This window comes from Meles meles, chromosome X (assembly GCF_922984935.1).
Source record: "Meles meles chromosome X, mMelMel3.1 paternal haplotype, whole genome shotgun sequence".
In the NCBI taxonomy this organism is placed as follows: Eukaryota; Metazoa; Chordata; class Mammalia; order Carnivora; family Mustelidae; genus Meles; species Meles meles.
In genome coordinates, this window is record NC_060087.1 from 41,659,566 (window position 1) to 41,673,880 (window position 14,315).

Sequence of the window (14,315 nt, forward strand, 5' to 3'; positions counted from 1 at the left end):
ATTCATCCAAGTTGTGTATATCAAAAGCTTGTTCCCTTTTTATTGTTGAGTAGTATTCCATTGTAGAAATGTACTACATTTGGGTTGCTACCAGTTTGGGGTAATTATAAGTAGAGCTGCTATGAGAATTCGTGTGCAAGTGTTTATGTGCACATACAATTGCAGTTTTCTAGGGCAAATAACCCGAGAGTGAGAGGGCTTAGAATTATACTAACATTCATGGTAGAACCTTGTTAAATGGACTTTGAATGCTAGAATGAATAGAGCAGTAGAGACTCAAGTTATTTGAATTCTGCTTTTACTTCTTAGTTATGCAACCTTAAGTGAATTAAACCTCTTTGTGCCCCAGTTTCCTCTTTTGTAAAATGAGTGTTTTTTAAAAGTGTAATTTATTTCAGAGAGAGAGCATGAGCGCAAGCATGAGCGAAGGGAGGGGCAGAGGGAGAAGCAGACACCCTGCTGAGCAGGAAGCCCAATGTGGGGCTCGGTCCCAGAACCCTGGGATCATGACCTGAGCCAAAGGCAGATGCCCAACCAACTGAGCCACCCAGATGCCTGTAAAATGAAGTTTATAATAATAACCACTGGGATTGTTGTGTGGAATTAATGGTATATTAAGGATAAAATGCTGATCAATGTCTAGCATACCAAATATTATTATTATTTCATGCTTAACTGAACCTTGTCAGAAACACCCATCTTTAATTAAAGTAGGGAAATTAAGTAATCCGTAAGTGTGATGTGTTTAGTAGGCAAGCCTTCAAAGCATGCTGTCTCTAGGGGAAATTTTAGAAGTTACCCTTGGCGGTATAAAAGTTTAGGAACATAGGTGTAGGGGAGTCCTATGTAACATCCAAAGGTTGGACCAGATGCCCAATTTTGATGGCTTTACTTGCCCTCTCAACATTAAAGAATCATGTCCACTAAAAATTCAGTGCATTGCTATACCTAATAAAGAAGCTGCAAAAACTACCTCAGAATCAAGTAACATTCATTTAGTGCTTGCTGTGTACCAATCTCCAGGATAGGCATTCAAGTGTATAAACCTGAGTATCTCCCCACAAAATAAGTAACTTGGGTAATCACTAAATTATTTTTCTGGGTTTTCTACGGTAACTAGTCAGGACACTGGTGAGGCATGATTTCTTTTTTTTTTTTTAAGATTTTATGTATTAGACAGATATCACAAGTAGGCAGAGAGGCAGGCAGGGAGGGAGAGAGGAGGAAGCAGGCTCCCTTCTGAGCAGAGAGCCCGATGTGGGGCTCGAACCCAGGACCCTGAGATCATGACCTGAGCTGAAGGCAGAGGCTTAACCCACTGAGCCACCCAGGCGCCCCGAGGCATGATTTCTTAGTGCCCCCATGGTGTGAGCCATCGATGATATCTCAGATACTGTCTTGAAACACATCTTTTTTACAGGAAACCTCCCCAGTTTTGAGGAGCACGTTGAGGAGATTGTAAAACTCAGCATGCCACTCAAATCTCTTCCTAGAATACTGTGTCACTAGAAAATGCAACAGAGGCCCCTTTCTTGCATGACTGTCACGTACTATGGTCTGGCTCAGCCTGAGAAAGCACCAAGGACAAAGGGATGTGTTTTCCCCTGGAGAACTTTTCCTGTCCTATGAGGTACACACAAAGGGCTGACCAGTTACCTACTAGACAGTGAATGAAAACCAGTATGTGCAAAGAGGAACCTAAATGTCCTTTCTTCTCCTGGCTGTTCAGCTGTTTTGTAATTATTCACATGCCACAGTCTAGCAGCTGTGTTCGTCACCTGGGATTTCAGTGGAAGTGGGTTGAACAAGAAATCTAGAGCATTCAGTCTGGGATGTCATCTCTAAACTGTCTTCACTGCCTCCCCTCCCCAAGTACCACCAATAGTCCAACACTCAGGTTTACCTGGAGCCTTTCCTCACTATTGGAACATCCTTCCGCCTTTGCCTTGCCAGTCCTACCATTTCTTGCCATTTCTTTCATGAGCACTTCTTGCAAATTCTAGCCCAGCAAGACACTCCCCCATGCCTCAAAATCCTCTCATTTGGATGCCAATCTGTACTCCATATTTTCTTATTAAATCATGTTTTTTTCTTTTAAGTAGGCTCCACACCATGTGGAGCCCAATATGGGCCTTGAACTTACAACCCTGAGATGAAGAGCTGGGCTGAGATTAAGAGTTGGCGCTTAACCAACTGAGCCACCCAGGTACCCCAGTCATGTCTTTTCTATTCACTTTGTCACCTAATGCCATATTTCCTTACTCTGTGATCTATTTCATATATACATGACCTGAAGGTTTACAACGAGACTGCCATTCCCAGAATGGTGGGAAACCCTCAAATTCTCTACATCCTATCTCCCACAAATACCCGAAAGAGAATCACTGCCTGCTATTTAATTCACAGACCAAACATCAGTTCTCATTTTGTGTTTAAAAGTTACATGTAACAGGTTCTAATGGCCACATAAGTCCTGTGGAAAGTGATAGTTTGGGAAATAAATATGTATTTTTCAGACTGTCAGAAGAAAGCTAATGCTTTGCCATGTTGCCGCTGTGAAAAGTAGGGCTGTGCAGTCTGCCTGGGCAGAGTCTGGCTGCACAATATAGATTATAGTCGAAACTGTGGCAGCCTTTTTCTGGCTCCATCATTGTTTTTAGCCTTCCCCGTAATTCTTTGCCCACTTCAAATGTTAAAGAGCACTAGGAATTTTCTTTTAAATACAGACAAAACTTTGCAAGTAGTTGTAACCCTCTTGTCTTGTGCAAAACCTGCATCTTGTACAGGAGAGTGGTGTGTGTGTGTGTGTGTGTGTGTGTGTTGAGCCTAAGTTTAGCTTTCCTTGGGATAACCAGTTTAAATCCAGGATAAACATTTTTTATGCTTTGGGGCGCCTGGGTGGTGGCTCAGTCAGTTAAGCGTCTGCTTTTGGCTCAGGTCATGATCCCGGAGTTCTGGGATTGGAGCCCCTCATTGGGCTCCCTCCTCGGCAGGAAGCCTGCTGCTCCCCCTGTTTGTGCTCTCTCACTCACTCTCTCTGTCAAATAAACAAAATATTTTTTAAAAAAACAAAAACATTTTTTTATACTTCTAAATAAACTGGCTTTAAAAGTTCCGGTTATGCCCTTTAACCCCGTGAAGAGAATCGATGTAGGCACTTGCCTTTAAGGAAACCATCTCTAGGCTGTTTTCTTGCCATGATCTCTATGCCACTGTACTTGAGGCCCAATTCAACTTCCTTCTACACTGCTCTCCACAAAGATGCAGGTTCTAAAGGCCTCTTGCCTATCCTACCATTCCTACTCCCGCCACAAGGCCACCCTGACCCCTTGCTGCTCACTGCCTAGGTGGGTGGTAGTGTCTGTATTCCTGAGAGCCAGGCGGTTAAAGTCTCCCACATCCAATCATAACCTTTCCTGCCATCTTACCTTTTAAGTCCTCTTCTCTACTCATTCCACCTAAGTTTGTATTCACTAGAATCTAAACATACTATGAGTCATCCTGCAACTTCTGTGTGTACTGCCTTTTCCTGAAGTTCTCCACATTCCTCTGGGATTTTTGTATCCTGTACATTCCTCAGGACCCACTCAAAAGCTTATCTTTTTTACTTCAGTGGTTCTTTTCATCTTTGAAGGCCCACAGCACTCATTTTCCCAAATGGGATGGTGTGATAGAATGGTTATTAGCCACAAAGTTCTTTCACTTCTGTATGTATGTGACTTTGCAGCTCCTCCCATGAAGACAGAGTCTGTTTCTCTACTCCCTGAATCTGGGCTCTTTTTATAACTTGCTTTGGCCAATAAAATGTAGCGTGCCTAGCTCTGTGTGCCTTCTGAGCCCAGGTTTTAGGAAGTCTTGTAGCTTTCCCCTTGCTCCCTAGGAACCCTGAAACAACCTTGTAAAGAAGCCCAGCTAGCATGCTGGAGGAAGAGACAATGTGGCAAGAGAGGTCAGTCGATAGCCAACCATCAGACATGTGAATGAGGCCATATTAGAACATTGAGCCCCAGTCACATTGCCAGATGACTAACCATATAAGGGACCCTAAGAAAGACTAACAGAAGAACCACCTAGCTGATTTTACCCCAGACTGCTGATCCACAGAACTATGAGCACATAAAATGGTTGTTATTTTAAGCCACTAAATTTGGGGGTGTTTTGCTATGCAGTAATAAATCACTGAAAGGGCATGGTTTATACTGTTGTATTCCCAGGGCCTAGAAGACATGCTCATGGCAGGTTTTCTTTAAGAGATTATTGTGGATCGCTGTCATTGTGGTGCCACTCCTCTCCTTATTTAATAGACAAATAAGCTTACAAACCTTCATGTCTCTCCCTAGCTCTCAACAGTTCGAAGCTTGGGCTCAACACGGTCTTCAGGAACACTGTTCTTGGTGATTCACATGCACTTATAATTAGGGGGACACTAAGAGATTGTCTCAGACAACCCCTTTTAGTTATGAATGAGGAAAGGAATGCCCAGATAGGAAAAAACCATAAAAAATGGCTTATTCAGGGCGCCTGGGTGGCTCAGTGAGTTAAAGCCTCTGCCTTCGGCTCGGGTCATGATCCCAGGTCCTGGGGTCTCTGCTTAGCAGGGAGCCTGCTTCTCCGTCTCTCTCTGCCTGCCTCTCTGCCTGCTTGTGATCTCTGTCTGTCAAATAAATAAATAAAATCTTTTAAAAAATGGCTTATTCAGCCATTTTTTAGAGATTTTTTTTTAAAGAGATTTTTCAATCTCTTAAAGAAAACCTGCCATGAGCATGTCTTCTAGGCCCTGGGAATACAACAGTATAAACCATGCCCTTTCAGTGATTTATTACTGCATAGCAAAACACCCCCAAATTTAGTGGCTTAAAATAACAACCATTTTATGTGCTCATAGTTCTGTGGATCAGAACTTATTCAGGTAATTTGTTGGCATTATCAATACCAGAACCCACATTTCATGCAGATCATTACTTAGTAGGTTGCTTATTTGTGCTTGGTTCATGTGTGTAAAACTGCTTCACTGATCAGACTGGAGAAGTTCTTTGGAGGCAGGAATAATTTTACTTCTGCCTTTTCATACTTCCCTGCTATCCCCAAAGACAAACCAATGACCACTGGACATATAGATAATCAATAAATAATTGTTGATTAATTGACATTTGAAAAGTAGTTATGCTTGAACTGTTCTGTATCTTTTTTGTAAGGTTGCCAAGTTTTTGAAGAAATTACTGAAGTAAAATTGATACACAGCATTAGTTTCAGGTGTACAACATAGTGGTTCAACAATTCTGTATTCAGTGCTAACCACGATAAGTGTAGTCACTGTCTGTCACCAGATACTGTTATTATAGTTTTATTGACTATATTCCCTAAGTTGTACTTACCACTTCTGTGACTTATTTATTTTATAACTGCAGATTTTTACCTTGTAATCCCCTTTATCTATTTCACTCATACCCCCACCCACCTCCCCTTTGTCAATTACTGGTTGGTTCTCTGTACTTAAGAGTCTGATTTTTTTGTCTCTTTTTTTTTTCCTGTTTGCCCATTTGCTTTGTTTCTTAAACTCTACATAAGAGTGAAATCATATGGTATTTGTCTTTCCCTGACTTATTTCATGTAACATTACACACTCTAGGTCATCCATGTTGTTGCACAGAGCAGGATTTCCTTCTTTTTCTGGCTGTGTAATATTCCCGTGTGTGTGTGTGTGTGTGTGTGTGTGTGTGTGTGTGTGTGTGTCACATCCTTTCATCTATGGGTAAATACTTGAGTTGCTTCCATTTCTTGGCTATTGTAAATAACGCTGCTATAGACATAGGCGTGCATTTATCTTTTCAAAGTAGTGTTTTTGTTTTCTTTGGGTAAATACCCAATAGTGGAATTACTAGGTCATACAGTATTTCTATCTTTAGTTTTTTGAGGAACCTCAGTGTTTTCCATAGTGGCTGCACCAATGTACATTCCCACCAGTAGTGCACAAGGGTTCGTTTTCCCCCACATCCTTGCCAACACTTGTTATTTCTTGCCTTTTTGTTACTAGCCATTCTGACCAATGTGAAGTGGTGTCTCATTGTAGGGAACTGTTCTGTATCTTATTTGTGGTGGTAATTAAAACTATATGCATTTTTTAAAAACTTGAATTGTACGTTAAGAAGGATAGATTATGCTGTGTGTAAATTTTTAGAATTAAGGTGTAATTCAAGGCAATTATGCTGAAGAAATCCATTTATTTGATGAATGTGGCAAATATATAGATTACATTTTACCGTGAGAAAAGGAATTTGGCCCTTTGAAAATAAATTTCACCTAAGTACTCAACATTAGTTTCCTTCCTCCTTGCACACAAATGCTTCAGGATCAACTGTCAAGACTGCTAACGAAAGCATACATGCCCTAGGAGATGGCTGGATCTCAGATGACTTCTAAGATCCTATGACTGGTTTGAAAGGTAAATAAATGACTATTTTGGAATGCTTACGTGAAGTAAAATATATAAGCACCACCTCACTATTCTAAAGCTGGCCCCTTAGAACATTAATTTTACTTACAAAGACTTACTCAGGTGTAAAATAAACTATTAGCCCTCTGTTAATAGAAATTACTTAGAAATTAAAAGTAATACAAAAAAGATGGCCAAATATTCTTTCACTGTTATACTGGAACATTGACTAATAGGTCCACCCAAGGATTATTTAGTTCTCTGGGGGAATTGCACCATTGGGACGGACATTAACTTAAAGATTTTTGTCAGGTAGAGATGTAAAAATTCTGTTTGGTAGAAGAAATAATCCCAGAGAGTACAGATTAACTGTCCTATAGGACAGTAACTACTTTTCTATCCACTTTAGATATCTTATTGTAGCATTTTTAATTTTAGTACCGATGCATACCAAATCTCTCCAATATTCTTTGAATCAGCCTGGTTCCCTCACTAATAAAGTAGTCTTTGACATGTGTTCGCTCTGTATCTGTATGAGTCATGTTTTTAATTTTGAAAATTATATTTTTGATACCAGAAATATCCTACGGCATTGCCTGTGGATCATGCCCTATCCTGTACAAAGTCCCGAAATCCACTACTGATTGCTAGTTTTAATGCTATATCAGCACCCTGAAATATGTCTGTGATCATGCTGGTACCATACAGGAAAAACACTGGATACCTCAGCAGAATGCTGCAGAAAGGCTTTCTGGAACTCCTCTCACAAAATGAGAAACTGATGTTCCTTCCTATCATGTTATTTTTCTATGTATAAGCCAAGAGGATGACATTAAGAACCTTTGTTTTAGGAGATCCAGAGCAAACAGACTCACACTGGGCCCTTCTTTCCTGTCAAACACTATTCCTTATAATCCACTTTTGCTAGTAATGGCCATAAAATAACTCTATTGGAGCAATAAAAATTGATAAACTACCAGCTGCCTCAAAAATCTTAATAGCTTTGGCAAAATATACTGCTGCTCATTGTGATAGAGCCTCCTTTTCCCTAACAGGTTTTATTTTAACACTTTCCTTTTCACACTACTGAACAGCATAATCAAATCAACAATTCAGCAAATGCCCAGTGTGTTCCAGGCACTAGGCACTTCTCAGCCCTGACCACCCTCACCTGCCCGTTGCCTCAAGCAGGCTCCACTGGTACTCAGTCTCAGTCATTGATTTGCAGTTGTCTAGGATGATAATGGAGAACAGCGTGAGCCCAAATGGAGGGTTGCAGTCTGTCCTGTCAGCACCCACAGAATCAAGCAAAAGGGTGCGTCTTTTTCGCATTAATAAAAGCTCAGTTATCTACAAGACCACTGAGTATTAAATACATACAAATTTGAAACAGCCTATGAAACAGGAAGGGCAGATTAAAACATGGTTCACTAACAACTGGTATTTATAAATATTCTGAATTAGCTTGATGACTTTATTGAAAGAGGCATAAAACAAATATCTTGCAGTAAAAACTCAGATTCAGAAATAACCGAGATGTGGTACCCATTCATACAGAGACCAAAGTGCCAACTTCCCATGCAGTGTAAGGAATCCTCTGCAGAGAAATTCTGAACCAAAATTCTAAAACACTGGGGAGGCAGGGGTGGAGTGGGTTAAGGATATGGGACATAAGTAGGGGAAAATTTTTCAACCCATTTTTTTCCTGGTGATTATTAAAACAAAGTTCTTTAATATTTCACCATAAAGTGTTTTTGAAAAAGTAATCAGTTGGGCCCACTTCTGCCCTAGAATGTAGAGAGCTGGAAGGAGCATTGCTCCCACCCTTAAAATTGTAAAATACCTGACTGACTTCAGATTCATGACTTTTGTTGAACCCATCAGAAAGAAGTAGTTTGCTTAAGTATTTGTTGAGAGTATTTTTTGAGACGAGTCTTTGTTCAAAAATTGGGTCATTTTTAACTTTGGTAGTTTATTTTCTTGCTGTTGAGGCTTTTTTTAAAATTAAGTTTATTTTTAAGTAATCTCTACCACCTGACATGGGCCTCGAACTTACAACCCTGAGATCAAGAGTCACACTCTGTACCAACTGAGCCAGCCAGGCCCCATATGTATTTATTTTAAGTAATCTCTTCAGCCAGCATGAGCCTTGGATTCCTCACCTGGAGATCGAGTCACACGCTCCTCTTACTGAGCCAACCAGGCACCCCTCTTACTGTTGAATTTAGAGAGGCTTTTTTTTTTTAATATTCTGGATAAAAATTCCTTGTTGGTTACATAATTTATCAACAAATATTTTTTCTTAATCTGTGGATTGGCTTTTCATATTCTTAACAATGTCCATCACCAAGCAAGATTTTAACGTTTATGAAGTCTGATTTATCATTTTTTAAATGACTCATTAAGTCTAGGTCATGAAGATTTTCTCCTGTGTTTTTTTCTAAAACTTCTAAAGTTACATGTTTTACATTTAGGTTTATGCCCATTTCCAGTTAATCTTTGTATATGATGTGAAGTTTAGGTAAAGGTCTGGTTTTTACATGTGGATATCTTGTTAGAGAACCATTTGTCCAAAAGACTCTCCTTCTTCCTTTAGATTGTTTTTGTGCTTTTGTCAAACATCAGTTGGCTCTATTTATGTGGGTTGATATCTGAACTGTTGTTCCATTGATCAGTTGTTATCCCTCCACCAATACCACTATCTTGATTACTGTAGCTTTACTGTAAGCCTTAAAATCAGTGTGGTTTTTGTAACTGTTCTTTGTAAAATTTGTTTTAGCTCTTCTGGATCTTTTGCTGTTCTTTATAAATTTTAGAATCAACTTATCTATATTTACAAAAAGCTGCTAGGATTGTTACTGGAATTAGATTAAAGCCAATGATGAATCTGATGAATGTGGATAATTGACATCTCTAATATGCTGAACATTCCGCAACATGAATATAGTGTATTTTACCATTTATTTAGATTTTCTTTTTTTTCTTCTGTCCGTGTTTTGTAGTTTTCAGCATATAGATCCTGTCCATGTTTTGTTAGATTTATACTTAAATATTTTATTTCTTTGGAGCTATTGTAAATAATATACTTTTTAAATAATAGCTTTCTTTTTTTAAGATTTTATTTATTTATTTGACAGGGAGAGAGAGACAGCGAGAGAGGGAACACAGGCAGAGGATGTGGGAGAGGGAGAAGCAGGATTCTTGCTGAGCAAGGAGCCCACATAGAAATATGATTTATTTTTGTATTGACCTTATAACCAGCTAACTGGTTGTTATAGGATTTTAAGAAATTAGATTCCTTGATATATTCTAAGCAAACAGTCATATTTAGGGATAGGGATAGTGCCATTGATTTATTTTTTTAAGATTTTATGTATTTATTTATTTGACAGAGAGTGAGCAAGAGAACATAAGCAAGAGGAGTGGCAGAGGGAGAGAAAGAAGCAGGCTCCCCGCTGAGTAGGGAGCCTGATGCAGGTCTCTATCCCAGGACACTGGGATCATGGCCTGAGCCGAAGGCAGACGCTTAACCAACTGAGCCACTCAACTGCCCTGCCATTTTTTTAAGGTTTTATTTTTAATTATCTCTACACCCAAAGTGGGGCTCGACTTACAATGCCCCACTTGATCAAGAGTCACATGCTCCACTCAGTGAACCGGCCAGATGCTCCTTTATGCCATTTATTTATCTGCTTGTCCATCTGTCCATCTAGCCATGCATCCACCCATCCCTTACTGCACAGACCAGGACTTCCAATATGATGTTTCTTTTTTCTTTTTTTTTTAAGATTTTATTTATTTGACAGAGAGAGATCACAAGTAGGCAGAGAGGCACGCAGAGAGAAAGAGAGGAGGAAGCGGGTTCCCTGGCTAGCAGAGAGCCCGATGCAGGACTCGATCCCGGGACCCTGAGATCATGACCTGAGCTGAAAGCAGAGGCTTAACCCACTGAGCCACCCAGGCGCCCCCAGTATGATGTTTAATACAAGTGGTGGGATAACACTGTGTGTCAACTATACTCAAAAAATTTTTTTAAAGGAGTAGTTTCTCACTACTAGACTACTAGGACATCATTTTCCTGTTTCATCTTCAAGTCTTTTTAAAAAAAATATTTATTTGACAGAGAGCACAAGCAAGGGGAGCTGCAGCAGAGGGAGAGGGAGAAGCAGGCTCCCCACTAAGCAGGGACCCCCATTCAAGTCTCCATCCCAAGACCCTGGGATCATGACCTGAGCTGAAGGCAGACACTTAACCGACTGAGCCACCCACGCGCCCCCATCTTCAAGTCTTTCATCTTGAAGTTCATTTATCTGGTTGAAGAAGTTCCCCTGTATTCCTAGTTTGCTGAGAGTTTCTATCATGAGTGCATGATGAATTTTAGACTTAATATGGTTGATTACATTGCTTGGTTTTTGGACATTGAAGCTGCCTTGCATTCCTGGAGAAAACCCCACTTGTTTGTAGGGTTTTATATATTGCTATTAGATTTGCTAATATTTTGTTGGGGGTGTTTAGTTCTATTTTCACGAGGGGTATTGGTCTAGAGTTTACTGCATTTGTCTGGATTTGGTATCAGGGTTTAATAAAATGAGTTGGGAAGGATTGCCTCCTCTCCTGTTTCCTGGAAGAGATCTTGCAGAATTGGTGGTGTTTTTTCTTTAAATGTATTTTGAAATTTGCCAGTGAAACCATCTGGGCCTGGTATTTTTTTTAAAGATTTTTAACTATGAATTTTAAAAAAATATTACCCAATGCTTTTATTTTTTATTATTTTTTAAATATTTTTGTTTATTTAAGAGAGACAGAGCATGACCCGGGGGGAGGGAGAGAAGCAAAGGGAAAAGCAGACTCCCTTCTGAGCAGGGAGCCCAACATGGGGCTCAGTCTTAGGACCCTGAGATCATGACCTGAACTGTAGGTAGATGCTTAACTGACTGAGCCACCCAGGCACCCCTTGGCTGTGAGTTTAATTTCCCTAATAGATATGGCATTATTTGGGTTGTCTATTTCATCTTCAATGAATTTTGGGAGTTTGTGGTTTTTGAGCAGTTTTGAGCATTTTTGTTCTCTAATTTATGTGCATAGAGTTATTCGTCATATCCCCTTATTATCCTTTCAGTGTTTGCAGGGTATATAGTGATAATCCCCTCTTTCATTCGTGATATGACTATTTTGAGTGTTCACTTTTCTTTTCTCTGTCAGTCTTGCTAGAGGTTTATCAATTTTATTGATCTTTTCAAAGAATCAGCTTTTGTTTTCATTGATTTTCGTCTGTTGTTTTTCTGTTCTCTGTTGTTTTCAGGTTCATTGATTTCTGCTTTATCTAGATTATTTCCTTGTTCAGCTTGCTCTGGATTTATTTTGCTCTTCTTCTAGTTCCCTAAGGTTGAAGTGTAGATTGTTTATTTGAGACCTTTTTTTCCCTAAAAGAAAATTTAATGCTATTAGTTTCCATATAAACACTGCTTCAACTGTAACCCATAAATTGGGTTATGTTGTATTTTCATTTTTTTAAAATTCAGAATATTTTTCTAATTTCTCTAGAAAGTTTCTCTTTGATTTATGGATTATTTAGATGTATGCTATCCAATATCTAAGTGTTTGGAATTTTTCCTCTATCTGTGTTGTTGATTTCTATTTTAATTTCCTTATGGTCATGGAGTAGCATATTCTTTATCATTTCATTTCTTTTATATGTGAGGTTTGTATTATGACCTAAGATATGGTCTGTGTTGTTGAAATAATATATATTTTGCTATAGTCAGGTAGAGTGTTCTTTATTATGTCAGCTAATGCTGCTTGGTTGATAATGATGTTCAGTTCTTATAAATTCTTGCTGATTTTCTGTCTACTCGTTCTATGTTTTAAAGAGGAGTATTGAAGCCTCCAACTATAACTGGATTTTTCTACTTCTAATTTTAGGTCTGACAGTTTTTGCTTCACATATTTTGAAGTACTGCTGTTAGGTGTGTATACATTTAGGATTGTTAAGTCTTTTGAGTGAGTTAATAACCTTTTAGCATTATGTCATGTCTCTCTATATCCCACTTTATCCTTGTCGTTTTCTTTGCTCTGAATTCTTTCTTTTGATCATTGTTTGCATTATGTATCTTTTTTCATCCTTTCACTTTTCACCTACCTGTATCATTATATTTGAAGTGATTTTCTTACAGACAGTGTATAGTTCAGTCATATTTTAAAAATCTATTCTGACATTCTTTATCTTTTAATTGTATGTTTAGGGCATTACACTTAATGTAACTATTGATATGCTTGGTTTAGGCCTACCACTTAATTACTTCTTTGTGTTAACCTCTTTATATTTCCCTTTTTCCACTTCCCTGCCTTTTGGGTTATTTCAGCATTTTTAGTGCTCCATTTTAACTTATCTACTCTGATATTTGAGTTTATCTCTGCATATTTTTGTGGTTACACTAGGAATTATAATACACATATTTAGCTTTGTACAGTCTGCTTAGTATTAATACTTTATCACTTCAAGAGGAATGCAGAAACCTTACCCTTTCCCTCCCACCCTTTATGTTAGAATGTTCTTATGTTACATCTACACCTATTGAAAATCCCTTCACACATTATCATTTTTTCTGTCAGTTGTCAAACATATTTTAAAGGACTGAAGAGAATAGTGTATTATATTTACCCAAATATTTTCCATTTATGTTGCTGTTCAATTGTCGCTAATGTTCTAAATTTCTGTCTGCTCTAATTTTCCAACTGTCTGAAGAACTTCCTGTTGCAATTCTTTTAGAGCAGTTTGCTAGCTATAAATTCTCATTTCTGGAGGATATTTTTGCTGGATATAGAATTATGTGCTGACAGTTCTTTTTTCCCCACACTTCAAACATGTTGTACCATTTTCTTCTGACCTTCATTGTTTCTGATTTTTAAAAATCCACTGTAATGTCAAATAATGTAGCCCTATAAAAGGTAATAGATACTCCTATAATGTAAAGTTTTTGTCTGGCTGCTTTCAAGATTTTTTCTTTGTATTTTTGTTTAGCAGTTTGATTTGGATATGTCTGGACATGGATTTTTTCAGGTTTATCCTGTTTGGGTTTTTTCATGGCTCAGCCTATTCAGGGTATCATAAGTAGGCTCTAGATTCCAGAATAGACTAGAATAATTATGATAAAAGACTTGTTTTGAAAGTGTCTTTGCTTCATAGGGATGTGCACACAATAGAAATAGAAATAGAAATATTTGCTATATATCCCAGACAGAAATTAACATGAGTTTAGTAAATTATAGTTGTAACTATGCAATGTGGAAGATTGTTGCAAATGGACTAGGTTTGGGGGGAATTGAACTCCTAAAAGAATGAGAACATTTTGTAGCTTTACCTATCTAGTAAATTGCAGGTCTGTAAGTTAGTTTTCTAGTTCTTTTTCCACTATAATATGTTGCTGTACACTTAAAGAGTTTGCCCCTACTTCTCAAGCTGAAACTATAACAACAAAATTTATAGTGAAATGTTGGTTTGAAATGTCTACTTTTTACATTTATTTTTATTTATTTGTTTTTTAAAGATTTTATTTATTAGGGAGAGAGAGATAGTGAGAGAGCATGAGCAGCAGGGAGAGGGAGAAGCTGGGTCCCCAGTGAGCAGGGAGCCGAACATGGGGGTTGATCCCAGGACCCTGAGATCATGATCCAAGCTGAAGGCAGACACTTAACCAGCTGAGCCACCCAGGCACCCCATTTCTTTCTTTCTTTCTTTCTTCTTTTTTTTTTAAATCAGGAGAAGTCTGAAATTTTAAATCCCTTCTGGGAGGCATCAAGTCTTGGTTTGAGTAGGGATTGGTACACTATAGCCTGCCAGCCAGATCTGGCCTGCTACCTACTATCTTCATACAGCCCACAA

General features: G+C 38.5%; 1 protein-coding gene across 5 annotated transcripts in view; it reads left to right on the plus strand.

Annotated features, from left to right (window-relative positions):
• JADE3 (jade family PHD finger 3) overlaps window positions 1-14,315 on the plus strand; it is a 135,537-nt gene that overhangs the window by 15,136 nt on the left and 106,086 nt on the right. The gene's annotated exons all lie outside the window — the stretch shown is intronic.